Below are 13,002 nucleotides of genomic sequence, written 5' to 3'. Positions count from 1 at the left end.
GCAATGACGACGGCCCGAGATCCATGGTGATGGCGGCTGCAGTGGCCCGATGGAACCGGCGGCCATCCCTAGCCGTTGCCGCGTGCTTCTGCTACTCACGTTGGCAATGGATCTGTAGCAGTGGCCTCCCTCCACCGTTTCCCAAAGCCCGCAGTTGATTCGCTATCCGGAGATTCGGAGCAGCAAGCGCCGGACGAGGAGAGGACGAGGACCGTGACCTGCTGGAGGCGCGAGCGAGACCTCGTCAACGGCGATGACGCCCTGCACAAGGTTTGTACCTGCTCCCCCTCGTCTCCTCTCCTTTATTACTACCAATCCAGTTCCATGGATGGTGACGACTAGGACCCCACGCTCAAACCCGATGAGCTGGAACGCTGAGGTCATCCGAGCCGACCAACATGATTCCCCACAGAACAATAAGGTTGACTCTCTCGTTCTGATTTTCTTTTCTTTCAAGTGCCTGTTGCTCTTCTCTAGCATAGTTCTCCAGGGGCTCACCAATTTTCTTGGACTGAACATGATGTAGAAAATGTGTTCACTTTGTTTCCTGATACTCGCAAGCTATAGCCATGTTAAAGCCAACGACAGACTAGCACTGCTAGCTCTTTCCTTTTTCTTCTCTCACCATGCGAGCATTAGTAGTGCAGAATTTGTGTTAAATAACTACTAGTTAGACAAGTTGTGTGGTGGTTCACGTTTAGTTCCTAATTAGGCCATACCAGTAATGAATAAACCATATTAGTGTTCTTCTCCTTTCTATTGTTATTAGTCTCGTATATCTCTATATTTTTATATTGTCTTTACTCCCTGGCGTAGTTGCGAACTAATAATTAACGATGTGCAGAACTTCTCTAAGTTAGATGTACTCAGTGACGGAGGTACAATAAATAAGTTGGGCGGGCCAATTTTTTTTCTAAACCATCCAGTTGAGTAGGCATGAGTTAGTGAAATTTCAGGTTTCCTATATAGGGAAACTGGTAACTGGATGATGTTGTCAAGTAAAATATGGACAAATAAATGAAATTTCTTGTGCGCTAGCTGCCTGCTGGTTCTATGGTCTTGTGATCGTCGCTTGGGTAGTTCATCGGTGGCTAGCCGCTGGCAGCCGCCATGGCCACACCCGTCGTGGCATAGGGATGGGTGGGGTTGCTATATGCGGTACCCGACTGCCTAGCTATTGGACCTCTCCATCTCTGAGTGGCTTGCTCAGTGCTGAATTGGGGCAGAGAGCTCATAGCTGGATGCGAGGGAGACATTCTATTGGATTAAGCTATTACATGTAAAAAAGAGTTTTATTTGTCTCTGGAGCTGGGCGGGCCACGGCCTTGTTTTGCCCTCATGAAGCTCCCCCAGTGGATGTACTCATCTTTGTCGCTGTTAGAATCAAATATCAATGCTAGTTGAGTCATACTACCTCTATCTTGAAATATAAGTCATTTTTATAGGCTAAACTAGCCTACAAAAATATCTTATATTTTGAGACGGAGTTAGTACTTGTTAGTTCTGACCATGCCTAGCTTAAGGACTCATTGGTATTTTTGATAAGAAAATCCTGCAAATGTTCGTACATGTTCCTATCTGAATTAATGTTGGATGTTTCTTGGTGTGTGCATGTGATAGTCAAGGCACATTTTCACAATATATGTTGGTATATGGTGTTGTGAAACTTCTATGATTGAACATACCATGGCAAGATTTAGAAGTAACTTTCTTCCATCTACAAAAGTTGAGAGACAGAGGGAGAGGCACATAGTTTTACCACTGAATAAGCTACTCCTTGAGCTAGAGGTAGGGTCACAAGATTTATCACTGAATAAGATGTTCCATTGTACATGATTGAGGCTCTAAAATGAAATAGTGTAACAATCTGTAGATTTAGAGATTTAGAGGCACACATAGATAACAAAATAGTGTAACAATCTGCGGGATTGAAAATTTGGTGTTCTTATTTGATCTTGGTTTGCAGCAAATAATAATATTGGTGTTGTCATTGCACTTTGGGCTCCAATGAAATTCTTGTATGTGTCAATTCTCTATCAAAAGTTGTTTTAACAGTGCGCTAAGTTTTGTCGAATGCTTTTCCCAGGTCTATCTCATGGGCACCCAGATTTTATATGCAATTTTCTCAACACCCAGATTGGAGCCTACGGTCGGACATTTTGATGGGACTGCGGATCTTTGGATGTTGGTGCTGAGATTGATGTCGCCCTAGCTACATGTAAGCGAAGCTTATGATGTCGATCCTCCAGGTTGTACTGCCATCGTGTTACCTCACAAACTGCTGGTGGTAATTTGGCATCACCAGTTATTTATTTATTTATTATTGTTCCTGGCAAATGCTAATTCTTGTCAAATTGTAATTCTTCAGCTTTATGTTGATGATCTCTTATGGTTGCAAGATAAATATATCCTTGGGCAAAATGTCCACATTCTTAGATAGGTCTATTACTGTCTCCTTCATAGCCTTTTGGTTTTATTTTCACTATATATCTTTTTTGGTCTAAGTTTCAACTATCAAGTGCCAACAATATGTGGATATTGTTCTTTAGGGTATATCCAATTTCTTAATGTTCTACTCCCTCCGTTCTAAAATAGATGACCCAACTTTGTACTAAAGTTAGTACAAAGTTGGGTCATCTATTTTAGAATGGAGGGAGTATATAATAGGGTAGGTTCTAGGGTTAGGTAACCTATTTTTTGCAAATTGGTGGTACCCAAAGATGCTGTACCGCCAAATATTGACAAGTTGATTCATGCCTACTTACAAGGATGGAAACATAATATACTACAGGACACAACTGTAGAAGTATGTAGTTGTTTGTTTTCTCAATGCATAACTATCCCTTCTTCTATATTAATAACATATCATCAAGGATGACTGGACATATGATTATTGAATGAATCTTTTTCATTGCAGTATGTATTGTCCCCCTTTGACCAGTGTTTTTGTTTTTCTTGTTCGCATGATATGCACAAGTACTTGACATTTCATTGTTTTACCCATAACTTCGTTGTTTTAATTAATACGGATCTACATGAAACATGTATGTAGTAGATACTATGTTATTCTCACTTGTAGCAGTGCAAGATTTAAGAATTTTGGATAGCATGAGTTATTCATTTTTTATATTTGTTTCAATTCTCTTATTTTTACATCTATTAATATCTACAAATATCTAATGGTGTTGTAAATATGCTAGGTATGATTGCGTACCAGGCTACTTGGTGCTGGGCTACTTGGTGTTGCCCATTAAAATTTGCACTGACATGATAATTTCCATCAAGAGGGCCAACATCAAGAACTTGAATAGCAACCAATAGTTTAAATGTTATGTCTGTGTGAACTGGATTGTACTGTTTTCTAACTTTCCAAAGTGATATATTTTGTCAATCTATTTTGTAAACTATGATTTCATGGAGGATTTTGTAAGCTGCTATGTTGTAGATACTTGTGGGTGACTGCATTTTGATTCATATGTGCATGTGAGACAGTTTTGAAATACCTGTCTTGCCAAAATTGGCATTACGATGTGTGTAATGCATTCTGCTTAAAAATATAGTTGCTGAAAAACAGGCTGAATGAAATAGGCTAATGGGACGAACTAATGGGCTACCCAATGTAGGATATCCATGACGATTTTGTGATGAAAACTAGTGTCCACGTAGGCTTCCACGTCATTTCAGTTGGTTAATTGAAAAGTCTAAGTGGCATCGGTCCATGACGGTTTGCTCCGTCACAAAGGTTTGGGCCCTAGGCGGGCTTGTAGTAGATCCTTGACTATCAAGAACCGTCTTGGATAGCACCATGTCAAATTATGACACGATATACATGAAGGATTTCAAATCTGTCAAGGATGGGCACCCATGACGGATATTTCCTCGCCTGTGATGGATTAGAATCACATGTATTAACAGGTTTCTTGTAGTGAAAGTATACATCTGAATTCTGAAGGGACTTCCTCAGTCCTTCGGCTTCATGTCGCATAACATCTGATCGATGTCTTTCAACTTGAAGTTGAGACTCAAGAAGCCAAACTGATTCAGGTAGCGAGTTTGAAGAGCGGGTGCCAGCAGTAGTAGCCAGTAACTCGAACACTACATCAACACAGGACTTTGGGGTTATCTTAGTGTCTTTAATATAGTTTTTATCAACCTTCTTGGAGACCAATAGGGATGTCTCACTATCTTGAACCTTATCTGCATTACTTCCTGTACCATTGCATAACGGGGTACTCTTCTCCAATATTTTATCCGTGTTCTAAAAGAGAAACAAACAAACACATCACATGTTTACCATGTTGTATACGAAACTCATTTTGGTACACCAGATCAGTAGTAAAGTGGACAGGATATCAATCTCGTTTATGTTGCCAAATCAAGATAGGGATTGTTCGAATCATATCTGTTGAGGTTGGCGTTAGAAGGGGTGTAGCTGGTTCCCTATCCAACTAGGTAGGGGTACAATCTACGTGAGCCTGGGTTATGTGTGGTGGGGCTAGTTCTTGGGCAAGTACAACCGTGTTTCTATCTGCATCGATGGGTAGCACGATCTTTTCAGAAGACCGTGTTTTTACTCCCCCACAAATACTACCATCACCCCCTCCAATTGAAATGGCTGACAAACAACAAAAGTAATTGAATGTACAGACATTGTAAGATAGACAGGTGCAATGGATAGTAGGGAAGAAAACAGGGCATGAAATAATTCGCATTTATGTTGTCTAACCAAACAGAATAGCAGGACATAATTTCACATATATGATGGCTCATTAAACAGGATAGCATGACACAATTTCACATGTATGATGGCTAACTAAACATGTCGTCGATGGAAACATGATGGCATGATATAATTCACGGATAGAATGACATAATTCAAAATATGATGACTATGTAAACAGGATGAGATGATATAACTATATTATGTCTTTAGAAAATGGATTGGCATGCCATAATTCAGATACATGCTGTCTATGTAAACATCATGGCATGATATAATTCAAATATATGATTTTATATACTAAGCAAGTGAGTAGAGGGCAATCGCATATATTATGTGTCAACTGAGGAGATGGCATTCAATATTGTGTATACGATGTAAAAACTAAGCATTGCAATACAAATATGCATGATATGAATAATATAACCCTGTCAAGTTCGAGCATACACCTCAGGGGGATAATAGGATTGGTCAACTACCTCGGAATCCTCCTCTAAAGAGCTATCTGTAACCAGCAAGATATCTGCTTTAGCATGTAGCATTGTTTGCTCTGAAGACCTTGTTTTCACTCTAGATTTCTCCATCACCAATTCAAATGGCTGATGCACAGGAAGAGCAGTTGAATATACAAACATTGTCAACAAATGCAATGAGAAATACAAAAAAGGACGGCATGATATAATTCACATATATGACGCTTGGCTAAACCGCATGGCATTGCATAATTCACATATATAATGTCATGCAACAAGATAGCATTGCATAATTCACATGTATGATGTCTTGCAACAAGATGGCATTGCATAATTCACATATATGGTAATTAGACACTAAACAGGTGGCATTCACACAAAGCATGTCTAAACTAAGCAAATGACATAGCAGTGCAAGATACCATACGCACGATATGAGCGACATAACCCTACCAAGTTAGAGCATGCACCTCGGGGGGGGGGATAGGACTGGCCATCTGTCTCTGAATCCTCCTCTGAGAAGCTATCTGTAACCAGCAAGACATGCGCTTTGTCAGATAGCATTGTCTGCTCTGAAGACCTTGCTTCCACTCCAGATTTTTCCATGACCGTGCCGAATGGCTGATGCACAGGAAGAGTAATTGAATGTACTAAAATTGTTGACAGATTTAACACGTAAGAAAAAAATGATGGCATGATATAATTCATAGATAAGATGACTGGATAACCTGGGTGGCATTGCAAAATTGACATATATAATGCCTAGCTAAACAAGATGGCATTGCATGATTCACATATACGATAAAGAAACTAAACAAATGTCATTCACACAAAGCATGTCTAAACTAAGCAGATGGCATATTTGATTGTAAAGTAAGCAATGCAAGGCACCATATGCATGATATTACCAACATCAGCATGCCAAGTTAGAGCGAAGACCTCAGGGGGTAAATAGGAGTGGTCTTCTCCTTCTGAATCCTCCTCAGAACAGTTATCTTCCTCTTGATTACAATCCGAAATGGGTGGACGGGGGCTGCCTTTGCGCCCACCATGGAGCCACGTCTGCATGAAATTTTGTTGCCACTCAAGGCTTGTCTCTTTTGCTCTACATGTTCAGTTCCATTGTGTACAATAACTAACATGCATAGGAGTAAAACATAGTGAGATTATGTAAGGAGTGCATGCACAAATCCATAGTGATGGTAGCAAATTGTGGATAGACCCAAAACCAATGATAGCAGGCAGATAATAGATTTAGTTAAAAAATATAGATAATGGCTCCTTTAATGTTTGTTTGCACCCAACATGAAACTCATAGTAGACAACCAAGATTAACCAGATAGTAGACAGATAGTACTGATTATTGCTCCAATATGTACCCCACAACCATTTAAGAACTCAAGTTTCAGCATTAGTTTGGACCTGACTCGGAGACCAAGGGTGTGTTTGGTAGGGTGTATGAAGGGTGCATGAGCCCAAGAGTTCCCTTTTCGACCCACTTTTGGGTGTTTGGTAGAGTGTATGAAGGGTGCATGAGTCCACACTAGCTTAGCACAAATACACTAGGATCGTGCATGAAGAGAGCATGCATGAAAAGGGGTGTTGAGTTGAGCATGCATGAAGTGGGAACAACTATGTTGAGACGAGAATGCAACCAAACACACCCTAATAGGTGAACACGACGATGAAGTAGCATGTCATCATATTAGGCGATGCATAACGTAAGCAGACACGGAAGAGTGCGACCTCTCTTGCGGACCCATGTAGTCCTCAAGGTCATCTACTCAGTTGATGATGGTAATGCAGTTGTCGTGGCTGCCGGCGGTGGGGAAGAAGATTTGAGGCGGTGAAAGACATTCTGGCGAGCGGATCCCTGCTGTGGTGAACCCTTCTGTCATTGGAGCAGATGAGCTGGGGTGGAACACGGTGCAGCAGGATCAGGACAAACCACACAAGGTTTTCTTTGACACATATTTGTAACCGAAGTAATTGTGTAAGGGCTTGTTTGAATTTGAGGATTCTAACAATGCAGGGATAGGAAATAGACATGAATAGGACAGGAATTCACGTGCAAAACAAAGAATTTAAAAACACAGGATTTCTGCCAATCTGGGTATTTGCTTCACAAGAATTGGAAGATCACGAGATGCAAAGAAGCATGGTGAGATTAAGTCAAACCATAAGAAAATGTACGGTTATAATGCTATTATGCTACTATCTCTTAGTCTTGTGCTTCATGAATAGGAATTTGAAAAGGAGGACAAGTGGAAATTAAGATTCCTATGGTTTTTCTTTTAAGGAGACACTAAAGGAACAAATCCTACAGTTTTCCTTTGCTCCATTCCTTTGAACCAAATGCATGAATAGTAGTACCATAGGAAACTTTCCAATTCCTATGTTTTTCCTTCACTTTTCCTTTCAAGCACCGGTGATTCTAGTAGGCAAGCTTGAGCAAGGAAAATCCTACACTCAAAAAATATTTTTGTGCTACTTCTACTACTTTGGACCTAGGCCATTCCCCTACTAGCTCAACTCCCAGGCCCATCGGCAAATGCACAGCTCAAACGGGCAGAGATAAATAATGATGGCGTTCAAGAGAGTCCATCATGGATAGCTAACTTGCCTGGTACCTCACTGCTTGTCATATAGTAGGATAAAATAATCGTATTTCACGTTACTACATGGGCTTAGTGGACAATATATATAACATGTAGAGTAAAAAAGAGATGCAACAAGTGTACAATATCTTTGGTGAAGCCATGTCGATCTCGGCGCGATTGGGTTGATCAGTAAGGATGCTCCAGCTGACTTGGCTGTCGGAGGAGGGGAAGAAGATCTTAGGCGTCTGGCGATGGAGCCCGGGGTACTGCTCCGCTCTGATGGAGGGTTTCGTCGTTGGAGCAGCTCCGGTGAGTTGTATGACGCCGAGGCTGAAGCAGGACAAGAGAGACAATGTTAACCTGAGTGGAATTCTAATAGCATCACTACTAGGGAAAACCTTATACACAGAATCTTAGCAGCAGCGCGTTCTAAAAACAGACGCTACTGCTAATTAGCAGTAGCGAGCTTCAGAAAACCGCGCTACTAATAGCACCGTAGCAGTAGCGATCTAGGTGAAACAAGGGCTACTACTATAATTGCCACGGGGTTGCCCCCAGGCTAGATATAGTAGTAGCGCCCTTCCCAGGACGCGCTACTACTGAAGTACTTAGTAGCAATGTTTTTCTTCAAAACACGCTACTGCTAAGTATTGCACCTAATTAAGTTTAGTCCCATACTGCTAAGTGAACAAGGTGTTTACCACCTTAAATATGTTACTTCTCAAACTATCTCGAGCATTTGGTCTTCATTGAACTATATGTGTAGGATTTGTGGCTGCAATATGAATCTTCACCTGTGCCTATACAGGTATTGTGAGGATTCATGTTGACTATTTAGATTCTACACAAAAAGATCAACGTTGACCAATGTATAGTTTTGAAGTTTTTACATGCTTAGACTTAGCAGTAGCATTTTTTCAGGGCAAAGCACTATTGATATTATAAAACATAAAGGAATAGCTGTAGCGCGTTTCGCTTGACACGCTATAGCTAACTTAGCTATAGCGCGTTCCGGCAAAACGCGATGTTGCTAGTTTGACTTAACACCCGGCCGCGCGGGCTCAAATTTTGCTAAGTCCTTCCCCTCCACTTCCCCTCTCCCCCAACTGCTCCATCGCCATCGTCACCCTACCGCTCTCGACCTCACTGCCGCCGCCCTCAACCTCACCACCGCCGCCACCCGCCGCACACCCTCCACGCCGCCCCCGACCCCGACATCGACGCCGCCCTCCGCCGCGCGCCCGAGCCCCGACCCCGTCCTCAACGCCGCCTGCCCCTCCCTCGCCGCAGTCACCATAAGGCTTTGCCTCTTCTCTCCCCTACCCTCCTCTCTCTTTGCTAGGGCAATTCATATATGTGTTGATGTTGTGTTGATGTTCATATGAACCCTATATTTTTTTAGGGCAGTAGGCATTTTTTAGCATTTAGGAAAAATGATTAGCAATTTTTTAGGAAAATAGCTAGGGAAAATTTATATGAAAATGCCTAAATGGTAATTTCATTCAAAAAACAAAAAACAGAATTGTTTTTCTTTCAAAAACTTGGTTAAACCAATTGTTGCTATGTAAACAAAAAACAAGATTGTTGTTATATGATATATGTAATTGATGTTCATTTGCATATTCCATTATTGAAGTGGTTCGATTATGCCAAAGTGGCTTTGTTGTTTCCAGGGAATGAAGTCGAGTGGCCTATGTTTTGCCGGAATGTTGATTCATTTCCGTTCCGGCAAATTTCAGGTTCTCGATTTGTCCACTTTTTGTAAAAGTCATGCCGAAATTTTCCGTGAATTTCGGCATGACTTGTGCTACAAACTAACACATATCGAGTGCCCGGGATTTGCCGCACCGAGAAGGAGTCAACATTCCTGCAAAGCATAGGCCTTTTTTATGTCATTATTCATTTTATTAGATATAGAATTAATTCACTAGATTTAATCGTAAGAACTAGTTGAATTAATATAACTAGTTGAATTAATATAACTAGTTGAATTAATATAACTAATTGAACATGTCACATTTGTTGTTATTTTTTTAGTTAAAGCAATTTTTCCCGCATCGACGTCGACGATGCCTATCCTGCATCCTCATCGTCGAGTCGGGGGAGGACACCTCAAGTTGGCAATGGTTAACCATTACCCGCATCCCCGTGGGTAATTACTCTATTAGGGGACGGGGATGGGCCAGCTTTAATACTCACAGGGAAGTTGGTGGGTTAAATACCTTACCCAGCACACAAGACGAGGATGGGGATGGGATAGCATTACCCGTTCCCATTACCCCTCTTACCCGTGAAGACCTTACATGTGAGCTCTGAAATTAGTAGACCCCATGTAATTCCCTCCTTTACCCAACCAAATTTCTTCCCATCACACCCCTTTGGCCAAAAACCCTACGAAAACCATAACCTAGCGACAACATATTATTTATTGTGCTAAAATGCTATTTTTTCTACCGAAATGCTATCGAAGGTTGTTGTTGATTGAGTGCATGGGTTTCCCCATGGGGATAAAAATGACGGGGATGGGGATGGGAATGTTTTGATCCCCGCGGATGGGTATGGGGACGGGCATAGGAAGGCTATTGCGGGGACGGGGATGGGAGTCCAATACCCGCATGAGTAATCCCCATTGCCAGCCTGAAGGACACCGACGTCACCAGATGGGCCATGTCCGGGACTGGTCTCCGCCGGGGTGGTACTGGCGCAAGTTGGTGAGGAGCCAGCCTGTCATTGTCTCGAACCTTCATTGGTGGCGGTCGCATGGGCCAGTTACGGTCCAGAGGCTCGAGGACCCCGTGGAGGTGGTGCGTCACCGTGTCAGTGAGCAGGACGCGCACGTCCGTCGATACTTGTTTGCATTGGATCACAGGTTCTCCAATACCTGGCAGGTTCTCCAAGGATCTCACTGGAGCTATGATCCTGTGATGGTTCCTTCTCTTTGGGTGTCCACCGCCCGCGCCGATACCCGTCGTGCGCTAGGGTTTTAGTTGTATTAGTGATGTTATATGTATGATACTATTCGGGATGTATTAGTGATAATATTCGACGAAGTACGGACGCGTGAGATGATTTACTTTTGCTTATTGAATGCATGCTAATTTCAATACTTATTTATTTTATGATTTGGTTTTTCTTATTGAATGCTCATGTCAATATGAGTCCTATAAGATATTTTGAGTATCCTGGTAGTTGTCTTCAATCGATTTTCAATTAATGTTTCAACTATGAACATAGGAAATGTCTCACAACGAAAAGGATTTCGGTATTTGCAAATACTTCGAAGACGAGTGTGGCCTGTGCGGCGGAATCTTCCTAGATGATGATAGGTGCTTCAGCATCAAGCTGGACGTGAACTTCGAAGTGGATAAAGTAAGCCACAACGACAAGTCTTTTTTCATAATTAAGCATGACATCTGCTTCATTTGCTTGAACTTATAATTTAATTTTTGTACTATTCTACTACCGTGTCCCCTGCCATGCAAGAGTTTTTGTCTTGGATAAGATAGGTTTCAGTCGTACTATGGAGGTAAAGAAAGTTTACTTGAAGACCGAGCATGGTTGTATTTTCCATGCAAAATTATACAACGTAGATGACTACACCTATTTTGGATGCAAAACTTGGCGAGCACTATGCAAGACTTATGCATTTGAGCCTGATATGGTTATCACCTTTGATATTCGTCCGAAAGATGATATTGAGGTGATATCGACATCTGGGTCAATGTGCAGACGTCTCCAGTTATACCATTATGCGAGTTTGTCAACCATATTTATGTCTTTGATATTGTTTATTCAAAAATAGTTGACAACTAATTTCTATTGTCAGCTTATTTCTGTTCAAGCAAACATGACCAGCGCTTAGACAGGACCCACTACTGTCCCGGAGCTGAACTAAACTGCGAGGAGCTAAGTCAATATGTTTCATGGCTTGAGGATCTTGATACTGTCAAGACAAATTTTCTTCCTGCACTTAGAAATGTTAGTACTGAAAATGTGTGACCAACGTGTTTTATGTTATTTCACCTGAGAGAGAGCAGCAGGAGTGGTTAGCTAGCTAGAAATGAGTTTGAAGATGATGATGTGCTACACTATCACTATGATGATTAAATAGCTAGTGTTGGTGGTAATGACTATGGTGATTATTATTAGCTAGTGTTGGTGGTGATTAGATAGCTACCGCATCTAGTGTTGGTGGTGATTAGCTAGCTAGAATGAGTTTGATCGGATGATGATGTGCTACACTATGACTGGAGATTAAATAAATACTGTTGGTGGTAATGACTATGATGATGATTAAATAGCTTGTGCTGGCAGATTAGATTCAAGTGGAGGCAACATGTGGTGCACATCGAAAGTACTACTAGTCCAAACTAGATCAAGTTTGGATTAGTAGTATACTTTTGACATGCACCACATATTGCCTCCACTTGAACCTAATCCACCTTCATTTGACATTGTTATGGACATAATGATATAAACCTCATAATTGGTATTGTACCAAAATTCGTATAGCGGCATATAAATACACTAAAAATAAAAAAAATGAAAAAAGAATACTAGTAGCGATGGATAGTAAACACGCTACAACTAGCTAGATTAGCAGTAGCGCAGGACAGAACAAGCGTTGCCGCTATGTGTCTTAGGAGTAGCACCTGTCGCACGCGCTACTGCTAAGTAATAGCTGTAGCGCCTTATTAGTAGCGCGGCAGCCCGGGCTACTAGTAGGCATTAAACCCGCGCTACTACTAGGGTTTTCCCTAGTAGTGCATCTCCAATAGATGACATAGAATACATAACCAGAAAGTGCTAGATGTAAAATACATCAGCCGCTCATCTCTGAACTTAACTATCGAAGCTGAATTTAACTATCAAAACTGAACTTAACTGTTGAAACTGAATTTTCCTATCGAAACTGAATTTTACTGTCAAAACTGAATGCACTAGTAGCAGAAAAGCAATAGCAGTAGCGCGTGCGATAGCCGAGGTAGCTGGTCGTGTAGCAGTTCATCTTCAACCTCCACCCCCCTGAGCCGCCAGCCACCACCGGCCAAACCGCCGCCCCCTGCCGCCCGCGGACGCCGATGTGCCGCCCTACCCACCCCGAAACCACTCCCCACCGCCGGTCCGTTGCCGCCCCGGCCATCCCTCTAGCCCCCCCCCTGCCGAGCTTTTTCTCCGGCGGTCCCCACGCCACCGCCCCACCACCGCC

This window comes from Triticum dicoccoides, chromosome 4A (assembly GCF_002162155.2).
Source record: "Triticum dicoccoides isolate Atlit2015 ecotype Zavitan chromosome 4A, WEW_v2.0, whole genome shotgun sequence".
Classification (NCBI taxonomy): Eukaryota; Viridiplantae; Streptophyta; class Magnoliopsida; order Poales; family Poaceae; genus Triticum; species Triticum dicoccoides.
The sequence above is the reverse complement of the archived record's forward strand: the minus strand, read 5'-3'. Positions refer to the sequence as shown.